General features: G+C 44.5%; 1 pseudogene; it reads left to right on the forward strand.

Annotated features, from left to right (window-relative positions):
• The window catches only part of LOC137335924 (zinc finger protein 271-like), a 144,673-nt pseudogene that overhangs the window by 12,500 nt on the left and 110,923 nt on the right, over positions 1–21,250 (forward strand).

Raw genomic sequence — 21,250 nt, forward strand, 5'->3', positions numbered from 1 at the left:
CCTCTCTCACATTCCCTCTCTCATATTCGTTCTCTCACATTCGCTCTCCCACATTCGCTCTCCCACATTCGCTCGCTCACATTCGCTCTCCCTCATTCGCTCTCCCACATTCACTCTCTCATAATCACTTCACTCTCTCACATTCACTCTCTCACATTCACCCTCTCACATTCACTCTCTCACATTCACTCTCTCACATTCACTCTTTCACTTTCACGCTCTCACATTCACTCTCTCACATTCACTCTCTCACATTCACGCTCTCACATTGAATCTTTCACTTTCACGCTCTCACATTCACTCTCTCACATTCACTCTCTCACATTCACTCTCTCACATTCACGCTCTCACATTCACTCTTTCACTTTCACGCTCTCACATTCGCTCTCTCACATTCACGCTCTCACATTCACCCTCTCACATTCACCCTCTCACATTCACGCTCTCACATTCCTTCTCTCATATTCACTCTCTCACACTCTCTCTCATTCACTCTCTCACATTCATTCTCTCACATTCACTTTCTCACACTCTCTCACTATCATTCTCCGAAATTCACTCTCTCACATTCACCCTCTCACATTCACTCTCTCACAATCATTCTCTCACATTCACTCTCTCACATTCACCCTCTCACATTCACTCTCTCACATTCACTCTCTCACATTCACTCTCTCACATTCACCCTCTCACTTTCACCCTCTCACATTCATTCTCTCACATTCACACTCTCTCGTTCCCTCGCTCACATTCACTCCCTCACACTCACTCGCTCACATTCACTCTCTCACATTCACTCTTTCACATTCACCCTCTCACATTCACTCTCTCACATTCACTCTCTCACAATCATTCTCTCACATTCACTCTCTCACTCTCTCTCACATTCACTCTCTCACATTCAATCTCTCACATTGACTCTTTCACATTCATTCTCTCACGCTCTCTTACCTTTTCACACATGGTTTTTGGCCACTGAAAAATGATAATATGGGTTTGGATTTCAGCACAGGGAGGAGGGAAAGAGTGTGTGACGGGTATTTACAGCTTTGGAGGAACAAGAGAGGTTAGAATGTTCCGTAGAAACTAGAATAATCCGTTCTGAATTTCTATCCTTTCGTTACAGTGATGATTTTTGTAAATTATTTTTCCAGGGTATTAGAAGGGGAGAATTTGCTGACAGGAATCTCAAACCAAACATCACATCAAGATCTGATAGAGTCACTCGATACATCAGGACCTGAATACTATCGGCCTTTGAATATAGAAAGAGAAATGCTTGTCTGTTCTGACTGTGGGAAAAGATTTCAAACATCAGTGTGAGTGGAAAAGCACTGAGACGCACACTCCCGAGTGAGAATATTCCAGTGCACTGACTGTGGAAAAAGCTTTAATCAGTTACACAGCCTGAAAAATCATCGCACCATTCACAGCGGGGAGAAACCGTACACGTGTTCTGTGTGTGGACGAGGCTTCAACTGATCGTACAACCTGGAGAAACACAAGGACACCCGCACCACGGAGACACCGTGGAAATGTGGGGACTGTGGGAAGGGATTCACTCAGTCATATGGCCTCCTGACACACCAGCGCTTTCACTCTGACAAGCGACCTTGTAAATGTTCTGACTGTGAGAAGAGGTTTAAAAGCAAAAGTAATCTGCTGACACACCAACGCACTCACTCTGGGGAGAAACCCTTCACCTGCTCTGTGTGTGGGAAGAGATTCACTTTTTCATCCAACCTGCTGAGACACCAACAAGTTCACTCTGATAAAGCGACCTTTTAAATGCTCTGACTATGAGAAGAGCTTTAAAAGCACAAACGAACTGCTGGAACATCAACGCACTCACACTTCGCTCTTTGTGTGAGAAGGGATTCACTATTTCATCCGAACTGCTGACGCTCCAACTCATTCACACTGGGGAGAGACTTTTTAAATGTTCCAACTGTGGGAAGAGTTTTAAAAGCGATATGAAAATGCCGAGACATCGACGCGCTCACACTGGGGAGAGGCCGTTTACCTGCACTGAGTGTAAGAAGAGATTCACTCGGTGCTCCCACCTTCTGTCACACCAGCGAGTTCACACTGGGGAGAGACCTTTCAATGTTCTGACTGTGAAAAGGGCTTTAAAAACACACATGATCTGCTGAAACACAATAGCACTCACACTGGGGAGCGACTGTTCACCTGCTCCGTGGGAAGGGACTCACTAATTCATCCCACCTCCGGAGACATTAGCGAGTTCCACGATTGAGTGACCTTTTAATGTAATGACTGTGGGAAGAGCTTTAAAAGCAGAAATGAACGGCTGGCGCATCAACGCACTCCCACTGGGGAGAGACTGTTGACCTGCTCCATGTGTGGGAAGGGATTCACTCAGTCATCATATGTGCGGAGATACCAGTAAATTCACGTATGACTGCAAGGGTTGGATTCTGCTGTTAATCACATCCAGGACTGAACCATCTTCATTCTGACAGTTGGGGTTTGTTTCTGCTAATGTTAATAATCCCCATAACTGGGCTGGAATTTAATATCCTGGATATATATCAAATAAATCAGCTTTGTTTTAAATGTCTTGTTGTAGATTTTGGTCTTTCCCACCTATGTGTCTGGCATCACCCGGCTGGATCTCAGAAAGGACAATCTGGGGGGAGGATCGTGCGGTGGGATCGGAACTTCAGCCTGGACACAGTCCTTCAGGGCCACACCGAGAGGGGCAAATGGCACTTTGGTCTTTCTCGTCTCTCTTCACTGACAGCAAAGTCACCGTGCGGTATCCAGTCTAAAAATGACTGTGGTAATTATTCTATGAATATTTATCCTCTTTGTGTGACAGTCCTGAGTCTACCATTTAAGGCAGGCGTTAACTCATTTAATATAAACCCGTTTCAAATAAATGGGTTAATGTCTGCATTAAAATAGTAGACGGAGGAGTTCACAGGAGCCTGTTAACTGCTAGTACAATTATACAACAGTCATTTCATCTCCAGATGAAGAAGGACCTTCAGCTTGTTTCCAGAATTCCCTGTTTTATTAATGTGTGCGTGTTAGACACCAGGATCACTAAAAATACACTTGCCGGACCATCCACGGCGGGGGCGGGGAGGGGGGCGGGGGGCGATCCCGACAGTTAATCTGGAATCACTCCCACTGCGGAACTCCACCTGCTGAAAGTTATAGGCTCAGGGAGTGGGGCCTCGGTAATGGACTATAAGAAACCTGGGTTTCAGTATCCTGACAAATATATGCCGAGGAACAAGAGGAATCCTTACTAAGGAACCGTCTGGGGATTTACGTGTCAGTGTAGGTCTAGGGGTGAATGGTTCGTGACTCCCCGAACTGTCTTACATTTAATCCAGGTCGGATCAGGATGAATTCAGTTTACAGGAGAATTGGGACAAATATCACCCACAATGGAGGGAGACAAAAACAAACATTAGAGAAGCTAAGGGATCTTCGCAAAAGAAGATGGTGCACAATTGTGTTAATAATAGCAAAGGCTTTTCCAGCTACGTCAGGAGTCAGAAGACCAATAAAGATGGTTTAGGGCCACTGAAAGACAATTCAGGAAAGATTACCAGGCCATGGCAGAGCTGTTGAATGACTATTTCTCATCAGCCTACACTCCTGTGGATGATGCTCAGATTCCAGCTGTGGGATTTGCTGTCGACAATAACATCATAAATATTAAAATAGAATGGGATATCATCTTGGATAAAATATGGAATCTTAAAATGATTTGTGCTCCAGGTCCAGATGATATCCACCCACTGGTGTTCAAAGAGATGGGACGGGTGCTCTATGAGCCCCTTGCCAGTATCTTCAACAGCGCAATGGAGTCAGGGATTGTCCCCTGAGATTGGAAGGTAGCTCACGTAGTTCCCATTTTCATTAATGGGGATAAATCAGAGCCAGGGGAATGACAGGCCCATCAGTTTGACATCGATCAGAGGGAAGCTGCTTGTAGGGATCCTAAGAGATGCTGTTTATGATCACGGGGAAAGAGGAGGGTCCATTAGAGATACTCAGCACAGCTTCCGGAAAATAATGTCGTGTCTTACAAACTTGCTTGAGTTTTTTGAAGAAGTTGCTGGATTAGTTGATGAGGGTAATCCGGTTCACATTGTCTATCTCAGGGGTGTCAAACTCATTTCCTATGGTGAACCTGACCCGATATCATGGCTCTTGGCCTGACCCACATTCAGCAACAGTTATTAAAATAGAAATAGATGAAGATGAACTATATTGGTACTTACTTACATTTAGATGTTATTTAGAGCTACTGCTGCTCCCGATACCTGGCAGCTCTTAGCTTGAACCATTGCATCAACATTTGGAGTAAATGACTGGGCTGAGGCCTGTCTTGGATTAAAACATGAGGACCACTTGTCACGACAGAACTTTGTGCCCCAAGCACTAAACGTGGAAGTGAATTCCACAGTCTCACAACTCCCTATGTAAAGGAGTTTCTGTTGATCACTGCTCTAAAGCAGAATGTCGGTGTTAAGGGTAGCTACTCAGACTGGTAAAAGGTGGGAAGTGGTGTTCCACAAGGATCGGTGCTGGGACGATTTCGACTTGGGAAGCGAAAGTACAATTTCAAAATTTACGGATGACACCAGATTTGGGGGGAGGGAGGGGCAGATGTTTATAGTTGATACTGATGAAGAATACGAGAAAAGGAAGAATGCATTCATAAACTTGCGGAATGGGGATGGAATTGGCAAATGAATTTTAATATAGATGAGGGTGAAATGGTGCATGTTGGTAGCAAGAACAAGGCGGCCTCATAATGCTTGGATAACAAGAGTCCAAATGGGGTAGAGGAGCAAAGAGATCTGGGGGTACAGATACACAACTCACTAAAAGTAGTGACGCAGGTTAAAAAGGGCATAAAAAAAGCAAACCAAGCACTGGGGTTCACTTCTGGTGCATAGTATTGAAAAGCAATGAAGTTATCTTCAACTTGTATGGAACCTTGATGAGACTGCACTTGGAGCACTGTGCACAGTTCTGGTCTCCATATTAGCAAAAGGATAGAGAGGCACTGGACTTGGTGCAAAAAAGGATTCAAAGGGATGTCACCATACAAGTGGTCCCTGGATTGGTGTCCCAGTATAAGTGGTCCCTGGATTTGCTGTCTCAGTGCAAGTGGCCCTTGATTTGGTGTCACAATCAAAGTGGCCCAGTATGTATTGAGGCATCGCTCGTGGCATTTGTCTCCTCTTTCCACCTTGTGGCCATCTTATTAAAGCCATTAACTGGCTCTCGGGTAGGACACAGAAAAAATGAGACCCCGTAAGTTTCCCTGAGAATGACAGGTCTGAATTTGTGTTGGAGAACATTTAGCAATTAAACCAGACTGTGCGGAATGGGCCTGAGGAGCGACCTAGTAACGGAAAAGTTGCGGCCAGTTTACTTCGCACCATGGGGGAGGGCCCGGGCACTAGCGTTTCTGCATAGTTTATTTATTTATTTTGTTCGTTGCCACACTGGCACCAACCTCGATGGGATGACAACAATCAATTTTCTTATCACCAATCTCGGCTATCAATGGCGGGGCATTTCCCGAGAATCCGTCGCGCGTCAGAATGTGCCGATCAATGACCACAGGCGCAGGAAATGTCTGTGGTCTGAGCATGCGTAGTGCGAGTGATGGCGACGGAAGGAGGAGGAACAGGCGAGACGGAGGCCGGTAGGAGACCGGGGAGGAATTTGATCTGTGGGTGGGCTGGAAGCTTCACAAACACCTGCTGGCGGCTTGAGGCCACAAATAAGAGTCCACAGGCTCCGTGTTTGCACGTCGGTGACAGGCCCGACATGCGGCCGCTCGGATGAGCTCTGTGACTGGCCACCATCTTGGGAAAGGAAGTCAAGGTGGAATCGTGGGGCACGCGCGGCCATCTTGGTTCAGATTCACTCGATACATCAGAACCTGAATATCATCGGCCTTTGAACCGTGGAAATGTGGGGACTGTGGGATGGAATTCAATTACCCTTCAGAGCTGAAAACTCATCGACGCAGTGACAGTGGGGAGAGGCCGTTCACCTGCGCACAGAACAGGAAAAGCGCAGTTTCCGCTCTGGGGTGCGTGACCTCATCTCACCCCGAGTTGTACTGTGCCCCACAGCGCATGGAACGCCTCGGCTTGGTCCCAAGCCTTTGCTGTGTTCGCTGTTCGCAGGGTTATGGGTTCGAGCCTCACTTTGGGTGGTTTGTGTTTAAATTTTTAGGCTGATTTCACAAGCGATCCCCAGTTCAAAATTCCCCTGGCAGAGATTCAAGGAATATGTTAAATCAATTAGATTCAAGGGCAGTATCATAAATGCCCCTCTCTGATTCAGGAACTTGATCTCTCTCCAACCGCTCGTTGCGACAGATAGAACATTATTACAGTTCACCTGCAGCTCGGGGTCAGTGCAGAACAGAAGGGCTTCGTTCCGTCTCACCCGTCACAGCCCATCAGTGCGGAGAAAAAAAGGGGGAATTTTACACTCAGAATGTGTTCCCGGATACTGAGTGACACAGATTGTAACGTGTGTCAGTAAACATACCCGGATTCTGAGTGACATGGATTGTAATGTGTGTCGGTAAACATACTCGGATACTGAGTGACACAGATTGTAATGTGTGTCACTAATCATACCCGGATACTGAATGACACAGATTTTACTGTCTGTCACTAATCATACCCGGAAAAATGATTCCGGAAATTTTGTAAAGTCTGGATTTTAAAAGTTACCGCAACAATGTACTAAAAAGTTTTTGGTTTCTACGGGGATCGAACCCATACTTTGACAGTATTAGTACCACGTTTTACCCAACTGAGCTAATCGGCCACAGTTATGTTGTATGCCGATGAGCTCGAGTGACGTGTTGTGTAGTCTGTGTTTTACTTCTCACACTGGGTGACAGGGTTATTGCAAAAGCATTGAAAAAACCACATTCCCTAAACACTTACTTGTTTCTTCATAAAACTGGCGAGCGTGTAAATCGAAGTTAACAGATTAAAAAAACTTTAACGTAACATGTTTAATTCTGATAATTATTATTTTATGAACACTGAACAGACCATCCCTAAAACACTGACCCGCTGTATAACCAGTGGGCAGGATCTTGAACGACAGTGAAAATGATGATTCTGAAATGAATTATTTTTCCTTGGTGACTTGTGAAGTTTTGATCAGTAAAATGATTGTTCAGATCCCGGGTGCAAAACATTATTTGAGGAACGTGTTTCAGATAAATCTCCAGGCGTCAACTTGTGTTGAGAGAAGGGGCAAGAATTGTTCCTTCCTGTTAAATTTAACAACGGCTGTACCAAATTCCTGGTGTCATGCACAGTCAACATCTTTAACCAGACTCTTAAAATGAAGTCTGGAAAACGATAATTGGTGAAAGTTCATCACATACAAAGCACAAAATCTTATTTAAAGTTCCACTATTCATGTTAGTATTTCCGTGAGGCTGCAGCATAAACTCTCATCAGTTTCATTAATTAATTTAACAACGTTCATTGGTCACTGAAACCGCAAGCTTCAGCTCGGTGAAACAGTACTTTTGTTAAATGTGCGATGTGCCTCATCCCCCTGGCATAATGATTTAGAGCGTTCGGCTCTTAATCGAAAAGTTGGTGATTCGATGACCCCCCAAGGGATAGGAACTTAGGAACAGGAGTCGGCCATTCAGCCCCTCGTGCCTGCTCCGCCATGTGAAAGATCATGGCTGATATGTGATCTTGCTCCACATAGCTGCCTTTGGCCCACATCCCTTAATACCTTTGGTTGCCAAAAAGCTATCTATCTCACATTTAAATTTCGCAATTGAGCGAGTATCAATTGCCTTTTGCGGAAGAGAGTACCAAACTTCTACCACCCTTTGTGTGCAGAAATGTTTTCTAATCTCGCTCCTGAAAGGTCTGGCTCTAATTTTTAGACTGTGCCCCCTACTCCTAGAATCCCCAACCAGCGGAAATAGTTTCTCTCTATCCACCCTATATGTTCCCCTTAATATCTTATAAACTTCGATCAGATCACCCCTTAACCTTCGAAACTCTAGAGAATACAACCCCAATTTGTGTAATCTCTCCTCGTAACTTAACCCCTGAAGTCCGGGTATAATTCTATTAAACCTACACTGCACTCCCTCCAAGGCCAATATGTCCTTCCGAAGGTGCAATGCCCAGAACTGCTCACAGTACTCCAGGTGCGGTCTCACCAGGGTTTCGTATAGCTGCAGCATAACTTCTGCCCCCTTGTTATCTGGTCCTCTAGATATAAAAGCCAGCATTCCATTAGCCTTCTTGATTATTTTCTGCACATGTTCATGACAATTCAATGATCTATGTACCTGAACCCCTAGGTCCCTTTGGACATCCACAGTTTTTAACTTTTTACCAATTAGAAAGTACCCTGTTCTATCCTTTTTTTGAGCCAAAGTGGACGACCTCACATTTGTCTACATTGAATTCCATTTGCCACAATTTTGCCCATTCACCTAATCGATCAATATCCCTTTGTAATTTTATGTTTTCATCTGCACTGCTTACAATGCCACCAATCTTTGTGTCATCGGCAAACTTAGATATGAGATTTTCTATGCCTTCATCTAAGTCGTTAATAAATATTGTGAATAATTGAGGCCCCAAGGCAGATCCCTGCGGGACTCCACTAGTCACATCCTGCCAATGTGAATACTTACCCATTAACCCTACTCTCTGTCGCCTTTCGCTCAGTCAATTTCCTAACCAAGTCCGTAATTTTCCCTCGATTCCATGGGCATCTAACTTAGCTAACAGTTTCTTATGTGAGACCTTATCAAATGCCTTCTGGAAGTCCATATAAATAACATACACTGACATTCCCTTTCTACTACTTTAGTCACCTCTTCAAAAAATTCAATCAGGTTTGTCAGGCACGACCTACCTTTCACAAATCCATGCTGGCTCTCCCTGAATAACTGGAAATTCTCGATGTGTTCAGTCAACCTATCCTTAATTATAGACTCCAGCAATTTCCCCACAACAGGTGTTAGGCTAACTGGTCCATAATTCCCTGGTTTCCCTCTCTCTCCTTTCTTAAAAAGCGGAGTGACATGTGCAATTTTCCAATCTAGAGGGACATTTCCTGAATCTAGAGAACTTTGAAAGATTATAGTTAGGGCATGCGCAATGAGCTCACCTACTTCCTTTAAAACCCTGGGAAGGAAACCACCTGGTCCTGGGGATTTGTCACTCTTTAGTGCTATTATTTTCTTCATTACTGTTGCTTTACTTATGTTAATTTTATCGAGTCCCTGTCCCCGATTCAATATTAGTTTTCTTGGGATTTCCGGCATGCTATTCTCTTTTTCTACTATAAAATGTAATAGTTGAGCTAGTATCAATTGCCGTTTGCGGACGTGAGTTCCAAACTTCTACCACCCTTTGTGTGATACAATATCCAGAATTTCAATGCGTATTTACACTGTAAGAAAATGCACCATAAATGAATTTGATGAAGAGTGGCTAATATTGTTGACCTGAAATAGTCAGCGTCCAACTTGAGATTGCACCGCATCGGAATCCAAATTTGAGATTAGGGAAAAAAAAGCAGATGTATGCACGGAGGCAGAGGGCAAGGCTGAAGTATTGAATGAATACTTTACATCTGTCTTTACCAAGGAAGAATAAGCTGCCAAAGTTAGTAAAAGACGAGGCCGTGGAGATGCTGAATGGGATAAAAATTAATAAAGAGGTACTAGAAAGGCTGGCTGTACTTAAAGTGGGTAAGTCACACAGTCCAGGTCGGATGCATCCTCGTTTCTGGAGGTAAGTAAGGGCGGAAATTGTAGAGTTGATGGCCATAATATCCAATTCTACTTAAATATGGCGTTGATGCCAGAGGACTAGAAAATCTCAAATGTTACACACTTGTTCAAGAAAGGTTGTAAAGACAAACCCGGCAAATACAGGCCAGTCAGTTAAACCTCCGTGGTAGGGAAGTTTTTAGAAACGATAATCTGGGAGAAAATTAACAATCACTTGGACAACTGCAGATTAATAAACGAAAGCCAGCACGAATTTGTTAAAAGCAATTCGTGTTTAACTAACCTGATTGAGTTTTTCGATGAAGTAACGTGCCACATAATAGGCTTGTCAGCAAAATTGAAGCCTATAGAATAAAAGAATGGATACGAAATTGGCTAAATGACAGGAAACGGAGAGTAGTGGTGAACGGATGTTTTTCGGACTGGAGGAAGGGACACAGTGCTGTTCCCCAGGGGTCGGTACAAGGAACACTGCTTTTTTGATATATATTAATGACTTGGACTTGATTGTTCAGGCACAATTTCAAAAATTGCAGATGACACAAAACGAGGAAGTGTAGTAAACAGTGAAGAGGATAATAATAGTCTTCAAGAGTACACAGACGGGCTGGTGGAATGGGCGGACACATGTCAGGTGAAATTTAAAACAGAGAAGCGTGAAGTGATATATTTTGGCAGGAAGAATTAGGAGAGGCAATATAAACAAAATGGTACAATTCTAAAGGGGGTGCAGGAACAGTGAGACCTGGGTGTATATGTGCACAAATCGTTGAAGGTGGCAGGACAGGTTGAGAAAGTGGTTAAATATAAATAGAAGCATGGAGTACAAAATCAAGAAATTATGATGAACCTTTTATAAAGCACTGGTTCGGCCACAGCTGGAGTATTGTGTCCAATTTGGGGCACCGCACTTGAGGAAGGATGTGAACGCCTTCGAGAGGGCGCAGAAAAGATTTACCAGAATGGTTCCAAGGATGAGGGTCTTCAGTTGCGTGGACAGACTGGAGAAGCTGGGGTTGTTCTTAGAGCAGAGAAGGATGAGAGGAGATGTGATAGAAGTGTTCAAAATCTTGTCGGGTTTAGATAAAGTGAATAAAGATAAGCTGTTCCCATTGGCGGAAGGGTCGAGAACCAGGGGACACAGGTTTAAGGTGATTGGCAAAAGAATCCAAAGGCGAAATGAGTAAAAATATTTTTGACGCAGTGAGTAGTTATAATCTGGAATGCGCTGCCTGAAACCGTGGTGGAAGCAAATTAAATCGTGGCTTTCAAAAAGGAATTGGCGAAATACTTGAAAGGACAAAACTGCAGTGCCACGGGGAAAGAATGAGGGAATGGGACTAATTGGATTCCTCGGAGAAAGAGCCGACACGTGCGCGATGGGCCGAATAGCCTCCTTCTGTGCTCCAACCATTCGATGATTGGATTGACAGAAGCGGTCTGAATGGATCGGCGATCGGTTGTGGAGAGCAGAGAAATTTTTAACTGGTTGCACGGTGGTATTACTGACGGCTCGTTGGTTTAGGATTTTGGTTTTCACTTGAAGCGTTTCACTCATTGATGTGTGAGAAGTCCCAGAACATTTTCAGTGGAGATTCACTCATTTGTTTCTCATATCTTTTCATCGTTGCAGAAAACAGGATTGATTTAATTCTAGAACATGTTTAACATCTGGAGGCCAGAAATGCAGAGGGTTTGTCCACGCAACACACATGGAGCAAGGAAAATGTCTCAAGGTGGTATATAGATTGAAGCTGAAGGTGAGTTTATTCCATTTCAGGCGATCTCTGAGGAGCAGAATAAAAATGCTCCTTAATTGGTCGGGAATCGAAACTCGTCCCCTCTCGCGGTAGATGAAACAGCAAAATCTGCATGGCATCAGGCTCTCTGTGTGCAGTTGGAAAGCTGTTGGAAAGAACGTATAGTTTCACAAATCGCCTCTGAGTTCCTTGCGCATCCTGATTTACAGCCGTGCATTGCTACCGCTCGCCGCTTGTGAAGGCCGAGTGGTTAAGGCCTTAGATTTAAAACTCAAGCGGCTGTTTCGGTGAAAATTCGAAGCCTTTTAGCCACGCTATTGTTTAAAGTTTTGTTCAATGCTCAAATAAATATGAACTGTGATAACGGGCGGCATTTCCTTCTCTCAGAGAGATACTCGACCGCAGCAGAACCTTTTAACTGGGAGCCCAGTGGTCTCTTGCAAAATGTCAAGATGCGTGAAGGGAACTTCACAATATTCCACAACTGGAGTATTATGTCCAATTCTGGGCACCGCACTTTAGGAAGAATGCGAAGGCCTTAGAGAGGGCGCAGAAAATATTTATCAGAATGGTTCCAAGGATGAGGGTCTTCAGTTACGTGGACAGACTGGAGAAGCTGGAGTTGTTCTTGGAGCAGAGAAGGTTGAGAGGAGATGTGATAGAAGTGTTCAAAATCATGACGGGTTTAGATAAAGTAAATAAAGAGAAGCTGTTCCCATTGGCGGAAGGGTCGAGAAACAGAGGACACAGATTTATGGTGGTTGACAAAAGAACCAAAGGCGACATGAAGAAAAACCTCTTAAATCAGCGAATAGTCATAATCTGGAATGCATCTCCTGAAAGGGTGGTGGAAACAGATTTAATCGTGGCTTTCTAAAAGGAATAAGATAAGTATTTGAAGGGAAAATATTTGTAGTTCTGCGGGGAAAGAACGGGGGAATGGGACGGTCTGGATTGGTTTTAAAGAGCCGGTACAGGCTCGATGGGCCAAATGGCCTCCTTCTGTGCAGTAACGATTCTATGATTCTATCTCTCCCAAGCTTCATCTTAAATTCTGCTGACTTGATATTTAGTGCATTTTTTCTGTACTTTGATCTTTCTATCTCTTCCTGTCTCTGTTTCTCTGTGTTTTCCTCTGATGGACTTCCTTGAACGGCCAATGCTGATCGAACCAGCTATATCAACAGAGAAGGGTAAAGATAGAAAGAATGAGACAGTTGGAAAAGTAAATGTCCAACCCAGATGATGAATTCGTAACTTATGTCCACACATTTATGTCGCTTTGTCCTCACAGTGAAAAAATCAGTAATTTTAGCCCAGTATAAAAGGAAAGAAAGTCTTGTATTTATAAAGCGCTTTTCATGACCTCAACACGTCCCAAAGCGCTTTATAACCAATGAAGTATTTCTGAAAATGCAGTCACTGTTATGCTTGTGGCAGAGTGGATAATCTGCAGATGTCGAGACAGACAACAATGTAGCTTTAGATTAATTAATTCTGCAAAGTTTCTCTTGATAATACAAGTCGCACATTCAAAACGAATGTGGTGAAGAGAGGCTAATATTGTTGATGTGAAATAGATAGTGTGCAACTTGACATTAATGTTCATTGGAATATAAAACGTGATTGGATGGACAGAAGGATGGCCGGTCGGCTGTGGGTGGCACCCAATTCTGCACTAGTCACAACCCTTTGCTATCTGTGGTTCGTTGGTCTAGGGGTATGATGCTCGCTTTGGGATTTGTTGATTAATATGCGAGAGTTTTCTGGTTCAAAATCACTAATTGGCGTCTCACGTCTTGTCAGCGGTGTAGGTGAGAGGATTGATTTAATTCTAGTGCATGTAGGAGGACAGAGTAAAGAGGTTCTGTCGACGACACATGGAGAAAGGAAAATGTCTCAACATGGTGTTCAGATTGAAACTGAATGTAAATCGATCCCAATTCACGTGACCTCATGGAGAATGAAAATGCTCCTCCATTGGTCGCTAATCGAACCCGGTCCTCCCGCGTACAATGCGAGAAATTTACTCCTAAAACAGCAATGTCCATCCGGCAACCGATTGCATGTGTACTGTTGGAAACCCGTCTGCAAGAACATACGGTCTCATAGAGCTCCTGTAATAAACCTACGCATTCTGATTTAGAGAAGCAATGCCAGCAGCTACGAAGGGCGAGTGGTTAAGGTGTTGTACTTAACATTCGATTGAGGTTTTCCTGAGCAGGTTCGAATTCGGCTCGCAGCGCAACTTCTTAAAAATGTGTTCAATGCTCAAATAAATGTGAACTGGAATTAACGACCGTATTCCCTCCTTCAGAAAGATGCTTAAGCGCGGCGGGCGCTTTTAATTGGGAGCCCAATGGCCTCTTGCAAAAGACGTGAAGGAATCCCACCCAAACTCCATCTTAAATTCTGCTCGTTTGCAGAACTTGACATTTCTACTGTTTGTTTCTATACTTTAATCTCTCCGTGTTTCTGTCTCTTAACTCTCTGTAGTTTCCCCTCAGGCTTCCTTGAACGGCCAAGGATGATCGAACCTGCAACACCAGCAGAGAAGGGTAAAGATGGAAAGACTGAGACGTTCGGAGAAGCAAAGGTGCAACCCAGCTGATGAATTCTTAACTAATGTTCACACATTTATATCTCTTCGCCCTCACCGTGAAGAAATCAGCAATTCGAGTACAGTACACTTTTAGTCGTGAGTATCATTTGCTGATATTGAGACAGACACCAATCGAACCGTTGCCGTGGTGATGAAAGCTCCGAATCCGAAACACTAGACCCCAAGGAAACGCTGAAAATTATTTGCTGCGCCCAAACACACCAACGCGGCCTTTCCTACTTGCCCCTTTGTAATTCAGGTCATTTTCGGCCCAGACAAGCTTCTTGCACAAAATTGCATTTTCTGTTCGAACTACTATCGCGACAGAAGGCGATGTTCATGCAATGACAGCACCAAGTGCAAGTAGGCATGTACATGATATGGAAAGTGAGGTAAAATACTCCCACAAGCTGCTGATGGACATGTTTCCATTTCCAAAATTGAGGAACCAATCAGCTTCTGGGAAAACTGCAAGACAACTCAGGTTATTCGTGCATCGTTTGAAGCAACTGGGAGTTTAAAGTGGCATCTCCTGCTGCTTATGTGGGGAGTGAGGGAGAGACACTGTCGGTATCTGCGAACAGTTTGATTTTGTACAGAATTGTACAGAGAAAGAGTAAATATATCGGGGCTGTGAGATATTGTCTATTATTCACATTTAACTAGAAAAATATCCGCAGTCAGGAGCTGAACATAAGGGAGAGATAAGAGGTCTGTGACTCAACACAGAGCTGAATGAATCACGAAAGAGTGAAAGAGAAATAAATGCCATCAGTTCCACTGTGTCTGATGCGCAATCTTGGGAGCTCCCCGGTGGACTGATGGTGAGGATTCGGTGCTCTCACCGCCGCGCGGTTCGATTCCCAATCTGAGAATTAACGTTAACAAGAAGGTGAACCTATTGAATTAATTACATGAAGCTATTTAATCGCGGTTCGTTGTTGATTCACTGTTTTAATCAACCAAAACCTTTCTATTTCAGACTGAAGGAGATACTGACTTGGTTATCAAGAGACAGTTAACACTTCAATAAAATTACTGTGCTTTGCATGTGGTGACATGTCAGCATTGTACAGATTGTATCTTAAGAGTGTGATTAAAAGTTCAGAGCTTCTGACACCAGGAATCTGGTGCAGCCGTTGTTAAATTTAACATTAACAGGCAGTTGTCGCCGTTTATCACAGGAACCCCCTGACCGGTTCTATGATCAAGTTGAAAGTAATGATACGGGGAACATCTGATAGAAAACGAAAAGCACCAGGCTGTGATTAAAAATAGTAACTGCTCCGGACCGTTTTGCTTTTCCAAAATAAAGGGTGTGACATTTTTTCTCTGAACATACCAACAGTCTGGTCTCGCTCACTTCACAAATCTCGATGTCACAGCGAGCCAGCTCTCCTCCAACCAGTGCGGCCTCCCTTCTGGCCTTTTGGGGCCTTGTCTTTCATGCAGATTTGTGATTTCCGTGAAGACAATGTTCCATTCCTTTACATGATTCATGTGTCTGCTCTCTGACCGCAGGGTAAATGGTGGAATATCAGCCCTACTCATCTGATAATGATTCCGGCACAATCAGAGAATCATAGAAAGCACGGAAGGAGGCCATTTGGCCCATAGAGTCCGCGCTGGCTCTATGCACTTGCAATCCAGCTGGTCCCACTCCCCCACCTTATCCCCGTACCTAGCACATTTTTTCGTTTCAATACTTATCCTGTTCCGTTTTGAAAGTCATGGTTGAATCTGCCTCCACCACCCACTCGGGCAGATCCCAACGACTCGCTGCATAAAAAAGATTTTCCTCATGTTACCTTTGGTTCATTTGCCAATCACCTTAAATCTATGCCCTTTGGTTGTTGAGCCTTCAGCCAATGGGAACAGTTTCTCTCTATCTACTCCATGTAGACCCTTCGTGATTTTGAACACCTCGATAAAATCTCCTCTCAAATTTATCTGTTTCAAGGAGAACAGAGCCCTGTACACCCAAGTCCAAGTCATTAACATATATCAAGAAAAGCAGTGGTCCCAGCACCGACACCTAGGGAACATCACTGTACACCTCCCTCCAGTCAGAAAAACAACCGTTCACCACTGCTGTCTGTTTCCTGTCATTTAGCCAATTCTGTATCCATGTTGATGTTACCCCCTTTATTCCATGGGCGGCAATCTTAATAGTAAGCCTACCGTGTGGTACTTTATCAAACGCATTCTGAAATTCCATATCGACACCATCAACGGCGCTCTCTGTTCCCTCATCAAAAAACTCTATCAAGTTGGTTAAACACGATTTGCCTTTAACAAATCCGTGCTGGCTTTCCTTAATCAATCCACACTCGTCAAAGTGACTGCTAATTCTGTCCCAGATTATCGTTTCCAAAAGTTTCGCCACCACCGAGATTAAACTGATTGGCCTATGGTTGGTGGGTTTATCTTTACACCCGTTTTGAACAAGTTTGTAATATTTGGAATTCTACAGTCCTCTGGCACCACCTCCGTATCTAAAGATGTGTAGAATATTATGGTCAGTATCTCTGCAATTCCCCCCTTACTTCCCTCTGCATCCTAGGATGCATCCTATCCGGACCAGGTGATTTATCGATTTTAATTTCAGCTAGCCTTTCTAGTACTTTTCTTTATCAATTGTTAGCTCATCAAGTATCTTAACTATAGTATAGTATATTTACCGAGATTCTGGCAGCATCTTCTTCCTTGGTAAAGACCGATACAAAGTACTCATTTAGTACCTCAGCCATGCCCACTGCCTCCATGAATAGATCTCCTTTATAGTGCCTAATCGGCCCCACCCATCCTCTTACGACCTGTTTACTATTAACATGTCTGTAGAAGACTTTTGGATTCCTTTTTATGTTGTCCGCTAGTCTATTTTCATATTCTCTCTTTGCCCCGAATATTTCCTTTTTTTCACTTCCCCTCTGAACTTTCGAAATTCTCTCTGGTTGGCACTTGTTTTATCAACTTGACACCAGTAATACGCCTTTTTGTCCCGCTTCATCTTACTCTCTATCTCCTTTGTCATCCAGGGAGCACTGGCTTTAGTTGCCCTACCTTTCTCCCTGGTTGGAATGTACCTTGTCTGTACCCAAATCATCTTCTCTTTAAAGGACGCCCACTGTTCAATTATAGTTTTGCCTGCCAATCTCTGATTCCAATTTACCCCGGCCAGATCTGTTCTCATCCCACTGAAATTGGCCCTCTTCCAAATGAGTATTTTTACTTTAGAGTGGTCAGAGTCCGTTTCCAAAGCTATGATACTATCATCGCTCCTACCTAAATGCTCCCCCACTGACACTTCCTCCACTTGGCCCGTGTCATTCCCGAGAACCAAGTCCAGCAATGCCTCCTTCCTCATTGGGCCGGAAATGTACTGGTCGATAAAGTTATCCTGAACACATTTCAAAAATTCCTCCCCTTCTTTGCCCCTTATGTTATTGTTATCCCAGTCTATATTAGAATAGTTGAAATCCCCCGTTATCACTACTCTGTGGCTTTTGTATTTCTCGTAGTTTCCCTGCAAATTTGCTCCTCTATATCCGTCCCACTAGCTGGTGGCCTATAGAATACACCCAATAGTGTAATGGCACCTCTATTGTCCCTTAACCCTAACCAAATAGATTATGTCCTTGACCCCTCCATGACACCCCCTCTCTCCAGCACTGCAACATTCTCCTTTATCAATACAGCCACCCTCCTCCTTTTTTCGCTTCCCTACCTTTCCTGAACACCTTGTATCCAGGAATATTTAGTATCCAACCCTGCCCTTGTTTGAGCCAGGTCTCCGTTATCTCCACGGCATCTTAATCGCATGTGGCTATTTGCGCCTGCAGCTCACCAACCAGGTTTACCACGCTTCGTGCGTTAACATGAAACGCAAACCCATCTTAGCCTTTCTTGTACTCTCTCTTGGTCTGACCCAACCTAATACCTTACTACTTCTTACTCTAGGGCTGTCTTTCTCTCCTGATCCTTTTTGCACTTTGTTTAACCTTTCTAATGCTACGTTCTGGTGCCCATCCCCCTGCCAAATTAGTTTAAAACCCTACCCCCGCCACAGCACTATAGCGAACCTCCCCGTGAGGACATTAGTCCCAGCTCCGTTGAGGAGCAACCCGTCCGGCCTCTACAGGTCCCACCTCCCTCAGTACTGGCCCCAATGCCCCAGGAATCTGAAGCGCACCCTCCTGCACCATCACTCCAGCCACGCCTTCATCTGCTCTATCCTCCGATTTCTATACTCGCGAGCGGGTGGCACTGGAAGTAATCCGGAGATTACTACCTTTGAGGTCCTGCTTGTTAATCTCATTCGTATTTTCCTTAAACTCTGCCTGCAGGATCTCATCACTGTTCCTACCTTTCTCGTTGGTACCGATATGGTCCACGACCCCTACGTTCACCCTTCCTCTCTGGAATGTTCCAATCAGTGACATCATGATCCTGGCACCAGGGAGGCAACATACCAACCTGGAATCATTTCTGCAGCCGCAGAAACGCCTGACTGTTCCCCAAACTATGGAATCTTCTATCACTATTGATGTCCTGACTTTTCTCCTCCCCACACAACCGTACAGCTGAGCCACCCATGTGCTATGGTTTTGGGTCTGGCTGCACTCCGCAGTGGAACCCTCTCCCCCACCAGTATTCAGAATTGAATACTTGTTAGAGAGTGAGATGCTCTCAGGGGACCCCAGCACTATCTGCCTGGTCGTCCTTGTCTGTCTGTCAATTCCCCAGTCCCTTTCTGTCCGCACTCTCTTAAGCTGTAGGGTGACCACCTCCTGAAACATGCTATCCACGTAACTCTCAACCTCGCGGAGGCAATGTCGTGATACCAGCTGTTGCTCAAGCTCCGAATCCCGGAGCTCCTCTTGCTGGCGACACTTTCTGAGCCTGTGATTGTCCAGGTCACGGGAAGCGCCCTGGAGTTCCCCCATAGCAAAGGATGCGCATTTTATGGGTGCGAGCCTCGATTTCTCTCTGTCTACCCTATCAAGTCCTTCAATCATCTGAAACACCTCAATTAGGTTACCCCTTAATCTTATATATTCGAGTGAATACAAACCTTGTCTAGGCAACCTGTCCTCATAATTGAACCTTTTTATCCCCTGTTTCATTCTGATGAATCTGTGCTGCACCAACTCCAAGGCCAATATAGCCTTCCTGAGGTGCAGTGACCAGACGTAAATGCAGTATTCCAAATGTGGGTCTAACCAGAGCTCTGTACAACTGTAACATAACTTCCACCCTTTGCATTCAAGCCCTCTTGACATAAAGGCCAACATTTAATTAGCCTTTAAAATTATTTGTGTACCTGTTCGCTAGACATTCTTTAATTGGACCGCTAAATCTCCCTGCTCATCGACAGTTACTAGCGTCTTACAATTTAAAAATACTCTATCGATCCTTTTTGGTTCCAAAGTGGATGACTCACACTTTTCCACACTGGCAAAGCTTACTATTTTGTCCTTGTTTAAAATCTTGGTCGTGTTTTGTTTGAATAGTCTGTCCAGCTTTGGTGCCCCAATTGGTGGGTAATATTGAGGATTTGGAAAGGCTGCAGTAGAAATCGACCAGATTAATTCCCAGTTTGAAGCATCTTTTTTTATCAAGGTAGACTAAAATAAAACCCCAGGTCTCTCTGTTCCTGCACCGCCGTTAGAATTGTACCTTTTAGTTTATATTGCCTCCCCTCATTTTTCGTGCCAAAATGCATTGCTTCACAATTCTCTGCGTTAAATTTCATCTCTCATGTTTCCACCAAAGCCACCAGCCTGTCTATGCTCTCTTGAAGTCATTTACTATCCTCCTCACTGTGCACAACACCTCCAAGTATTGTGTCATCTGCAAATTTTGAAATTGTGCCATGTATACCCAAGTTGAAGTCATTAATATATGGACTACGTAGGGTACGGTAGCATAGTGGTTATGTTACTGGACTCGTAATCCAAAGAACTAGGCTAAAATCCAGAGTCATGAGTTCAAATCCCACCACAGCAGCTAGCGAATTTAAATTCAATTTATTAAATAAAATCTGGAATTAAAATACTAGTATCAGTAATGATGGCCATGAAACTACCGGATTGTCGTAAAAACCCATCTGGTTCACTAATGTCCTTCAGGGAAGGAAACCTGCCGTCCTTACCCGGTCTGGCCGAAATGTGACTCCAGACCCACAGCAATGTGGTTGATTCCTAACTTGCCCTCTGAAATGGCCCAGCAAGCCACTCAGTTGTAAAATCTCGAGACGAAAAGTCATAATAAGAATAAAACCGGACGGACCACCCGGCACCGGACACGACAACGGCAAAACACCAAGCCCAGTCGACCCTGCAAGGTCCTCCTTACGAACATCTGGGGACTTGTGCCAAAATTGGGAGAGCTGTCCCACAGACGAGTCAAGCAACAGCCTGACATAGCCATACTTACAGAATCATACCTTTCAGCCAACGTCCCAGACTCTTCCATCACCATCCCTGGGTATGTCAGGAGGGAGTGGCCCTGGGAGTCCTCAACGTTGACTCTGGACCTCATGGCATCAGGTCAAACATGGGCAAGGAAACCTCCTTGCTGATTACCACCTACCGTCCTTCCTCAGCTGATGAATCAGTCCTCCTCCATGTTGAGCACCACTTGGAGGAAGCACTGTGCGAAGCAAGGGCACAAAATGTACTCTGGGTGGGGGACTTCAATGTCCATCACCAAGAGTGGCTCGGTAGCACCACCACTGGCCGAGTCCTGAAGGACAGAGCTGCGAGACTGGGCCTGCGGCAGGTGGTGAGCGAACCAACACGAGGGAAAAACTTACTTGACCTCGTCCTCACCAATCGACCTGTCGCAAATGCATCTGTCCATGACAGTATTGGTAGGAGTGCCCACCGCACAGTCCTCGTGGAGATTAAGTCCCGTCTTCGCACTGAGGACACCATCCAACGTGTTGTGTGGCACTACCACCGTGCGAAATGGAACAGATCCAGCAGCTCAAAACTGGGCATCCATGAGGCGCGGTGGGCCATCAGCAGCAGCAGAATTGTATTCCAGCACAATCTGTAACCTCATGGCCCG

The sequence above is a fragment of the Heptranchias perlo genome, chromosome 20 (genome assembly GCF_035084215.1).
Source record: "Heptranchias perlo isolate sHepPer1 chromosome 20, sHepPer1.hap1, whole genome shotgun sequence".
In the NCBI taxonomy this organism is placed as follows: Eukaryota; Metazoa; Chordata; class Chondrichthyes; order Hexanchiformes; family Hexanchidae; genus Heptranchias; species Heptranchias perlo.